The sequence below is a fragment of the Triturus cristatus genome, chromosome 5_1, assembly GCF_964204655.1.
Source record: "Triturus cristatus chromosome 5_1, aTriCri1.1, whole genome shotgun sequence".
Classification (NCBI taxonomy): Eukaryota; Metazoa; Chordata; class Amphibia; order Caudata; family Salamandridae; genus Triturus; species Triturus cristatus.
Window position 1 is genome coordinate 78,750,387 of NC_140587.1, and position 4,775 is coordinate 78,755,161.

At 52.9% G+C, this 4,775-nt stretch overlaps 1 pseudogene; it reads left to right on the plus strand.

Moving 5' to 3' along the window:
- The first annotated feature begins 2,443 nt into the window (after nucleotides 1–2,443).
- On the plus strand, nucleotides 2,444–4,544 carry LOC146830240 (uncharacterized; annotated as a pseudogene).
- The last annotated feature ends 231 nt before the right edge of the window (nucleotides 4,545–4,775 follow it).

Here is a 4,775-nt window from a genome sequence, read left to right on the forward strand (position 1 = left end):
GGCACTGCTGATCCCAGCCACACGGACTGCTGTCTTCAAGTGCTACTAATTCAAACCAGGCACTGCCGAGTTCACACACTGGTGACACCAAGCAAAGGCACCAATGATTGAAAACATAGGCACCGCTGACTGGAAATACAGGCACTCCTGACTCAAACCGCAGGTGCTGCTGACTCCAAGCTCAGACTGTCATGTTTCTCAGGACACGGACTTGTAAGTAAACAAAACAGGTATTTCTCACTCCAAACACAAACATTCCTGACTCAATCACCGCTAATTCTGACTCAAGCACCAGCACTCCTGACTCCAAGCACAAAAACTGCTCACATCAAGGAGACGCACTGCTGACCCATTAACACCCTTCACTCAACACAAAGGCACTGCTGACCCATTAACAGATAACCCTGGCTCCGAGCTTAGGCGCCCCTCACTCAACACAAAGGCACTGCTGACCCATTAACAGATAACCCTGGCTCCGAGCTTAGGCGCCCCTCACTCAACACAAAGGCACTGCTGACCCATTAACAGATAACCCTGGCTCCGAGCTTAGGCGCCCCTCACTCAACACAAAGGCACTGCTGACCCATTAACAGATAACCCTGGCTCCGAGCTTAGGCGCCCCTCACTCAACACAAAGGCACTGCTGACCCATTAACAGATAACCCTGACTCCGAGCTTAGGCGCCCCTCACTCAACACAAAGGCACTGCTGACCCATTAACAGACAACCCTGGCTCCGAGCTTAGGCGCCCCTCACTCAACACAGAGGCACTGCTGACCCATTAACAGATAACCCTGGCTCCGAGCGTAGGCGCCCCTCACTCAACACAAAGGCACAGCTGTTCCAAGCAGCAGCATTTCTGATTCAAAACACAGCCACATCCGATTCAGAACCAGGCACTGCTGACCACTCCTGACTCAATTACAGATAACTGTGACTCCAAGCAGTCACTATTGACTTCAAGCACAGGCACTGCTGATTCAAAACACGGGCACTGCTGATTGTAAGCACAGTAACCTGTGATCTCATTGAAAACACAGACATTCCTTTGCCCAAACAGGCACTTCTTTCTCCAATCACACGCACTTCCGACTCTAAACACAGACACTGATGACTTCTGGTTCCCAGTTATTGGTGGTGCGAAACATAGGCACTTGTGATGTCAAGCACAGACACTTATGATTCCATGCACAGACACCTCTGATGCAAAACACCGGCACTGTTGACTCCTAGCTGGGGCGCTTCTGACTCCAAGCACAGGCACTGCTGATTCCAAACACACGGACCGCTGCTTTAAAACCCAAGGCCAGCTGACTTCAAGCAGAATCACTTATGCCTCAGTTACAGATAATACTCTCTCCAGGCACTGTCACTCATCATTGACAGATAATACTCTCTCCAGGCGCTGTCACTCATCATTGACAGATAATACTCTCTCCAGGCGCTGTCACTCATCATTGACAGATAATACTCTCTCCAGGCGCTGTCACTCATCATTGACAGATAATACTCTCTCCAGGCACTGTCACTCATCATTGACAGATAATCCTAACTCCAAGCACAGGCACTCCTGACCCCAGTTCTTCTAATTCTGACTCTAAACACAGACACTTCTGACTCATTTATTGATCACGCAGTGCCTGCTCTCTGAGTCAGGATATCTGTAATGAACAGACACATGCTACTACTGGCTCAAGATACAGGCACTCCAGATTCCAAGCACAGAGACTGTCTAATTAAAACCCGGGCATATCTAATTCAAAACACAGGCACTGCTGAAACCTTAATTCTCGAGCAGGGACTTTTGATTCAAAACATAAGCCCGTCTGATTCGTAGCATAGGTACTGCTTTCATAAGCACAGACACACCTCACTCCTACACCTGCAGTCTGATTAAAAAAAGCAGGCACTGCGGATTGCATGCACAGCCACTCCTACCAAGTGCATTTTTGATTCAGATATAGGCATTGCTATATTAAAAGAAAGGCACTTCGAACTCAATTGTCGATAGATGTTGATCGACAGTGTTGATTAACATCGCAGGCACTGTTGACTTCACATAAAGGAACTGCTGACCCTCAAGAACAGGCCCTCCCGTTTTGAAGGACAGGAGATGTTGATTCAAACACATCAACTGTGACCTTAAAGCTAAATCATTCCTAACTCAACTGCACAAAATTCAGTCTCAAGCTCAGGAACTCATGACTCAAAGCGCACGCATTTATCACTCGAATACAAAGATTCCTGACTCCAAGCAAAGTGTGCCTGACTCCTGCACAAGCTAATCCCGCCTCCAAATATTAGCATTCCTGGTCCAAGCACAGGCACTACTGCCTCAAAACAATGTCACTGTTGACCCGAGCATCAACACTCCTGAGTTCAGTGCAGCGAACCCTGACTCGAAGTCTATCACTCATGGCTAATCCTGATTCCAATCCAGGTCATGTCACACAGCAAGCACAGGCACTGATCACCACAGCACAGGCACTCCTCACCAGAGCACAGGCACTGATCACCACAGCACAGGCACTCCTCACCAGAGCACAGGCACTCCTCACCGGAGCACAGACACTCCTCACCGGAGCACAGGCACTCCTCACCAGAGAACAGGCACTCCCCACTGGAGTACAGGCACTCCTCACCAGAGCCCAGGCACTCCTCACTGGAGTGCAGGCACTCCTCCCCAGAGAACAGGCACTCCTCACCAGAGCACAATCGCTCCTCACCACAGCACAGGCACTCCTCACCAGAGCACAGGCACTCCTCACCGGAGCCCAGGCACTCCTCACTGGAGTGCAGGCACTCCTCCCCAGAGAACAGGCACTCCTCACCAGAGCACAATCACTCCTCACCAGAGCACAGGCACTCCTCACCAGAGCACAGGCACTCCTCACCAGAGCACAGGCACTGATCACCACAGCACAGGCACTCCTCACCAGAGCACAGGCACTCCTCACCGGAGCACAGGCACTCCTTACCAGAGTAAAGGCACTCCCCACTGGAGTACAGGCACTCCTCACCAGAGCCCAGGCACTCCTCACTGGAGTGCAGGCACTCCTCCCCAGAGAACAGGCACTCCTCACCAGAGCACAGGCACTCCCCACCGGACCACAGGCACTACTACCAGGAGCACAGGTACTCCTCACCAGAGCACAGGCACTCCTCACCAGAGCACAGGCACTCCTCACCAGAGTACAGGCACTCCTCTCCAGACCACAGGCACTCTTTACCACAGCACGGGCACTCCTCACCAGAGATCAGGCACTCCTCACTGGAGCCCAGGTACTCCTTCCCAGAGAACAGGCACCTAACAGGACCGCAGGCACTCCTAACCAGAGCACACGCACTCCTCCTCGGATCATAGGTACCCCTCACCACAGCACAGGCATTCCTCACTGGAGTCCAGGCACTCCTCACTAGAGTGCAGGCACTCCTCACAAGAGCACAGGTACTCCTAACCAGAGTACAGGCACACCGGAGCACAGGCATTCCTCACCAGAGCACAGGCACTCCTCACCAGAGTATAGGCACTCCTCTCCAGACCACAGGCACTCTTTACCAAAGCACGGGCACTCCTCACCGGAGCCCAGGCACTCCTCCCAGAGAACAGGCACTCCTCAAAGGACCGCAGGCACTCTTCACCAGAGCACAAGCACTCCTCCTCGTATCATAGGTACCCCTCACCACAGCACAGGCATTCCTAACCAGAGCAGAAGCACTCCTTTCTAGAGTACTAGCACTCCTCACCAGAGCACAGGCACCTCACTGGAGCACAGGCATTCCTCGCCGGAGCACAGGCACTCCTCACCATTGCACAGGCACCTCAATGGAGCACAGGCACTTCTCACCAGAGCACAGGCACCTCACCTGAACACAGGTATTCCACACCCGAGCACAGGCACTCCTCACCAGAGCACAGGCACTCCTCACCAGAGCACAGGCACTCCTCACAGGAGCACAAGCGCTCCTCACAGGAGCACAAGCAATCCTCACCACAGCACAGGCACTTCTCACCAGAGAACAAGTACTTCTCACCAGAGCACAGGCACTCCTCACCACAGCACACGCACTCCTCACCACAGCACAGTCACTCCTCGCCGGAATACAGGTATTCCTCACCAGAGCACAGGCATTCCTCACCACAGCACAGGCACTCTTCACCACAGCACAGGCAGTCCTCACCACAGCACAGGCACTCCTCGCCGGAATACAAGTATTCCTCACCAGAGCACAGACATTCCTCACCACAGCACATGCACTCCTCACCAGAGCACAGGAACTCCTCACCAGAGCACAGGCACTCCTCACCACAGCACAGGCAGTCCTCACCAGAGCACAGGCACTCCTCACCACAGCACAGGCAGTCCTCACCGGAGCACGGTCACTCCTCACCACAGCACAGGCAGTCCTCACCAGAGCACAGGCACTCCTCACCACAGCACAGGCAGTCCTCACCGGAGCACGGTCACTCCTCACCACAGCACAGGCAGTCCTCACCAGAGCACAGGCACTCCTCACCACAGCACAGGCAGTCCTCACCATAGCATAGAGACTCCTCCTTCCAAGCACAGGTGCCCCTGGCTCCAGTTCAGCTAATCCTCAAGCACAGGCACTGCTGGTTAAAAACAGGGACTGTTTACTTCAAGTATAGACACTTCTGATTCAAAACAGACACAAACAAACACAGAAAGTTCTGATAAAAAAATCCAGGCGCTGCGTTTTTCCTGGGTTAGGTCCATGTAGCAAAGCAGCTCATTTCTTACATTGTCCTATTT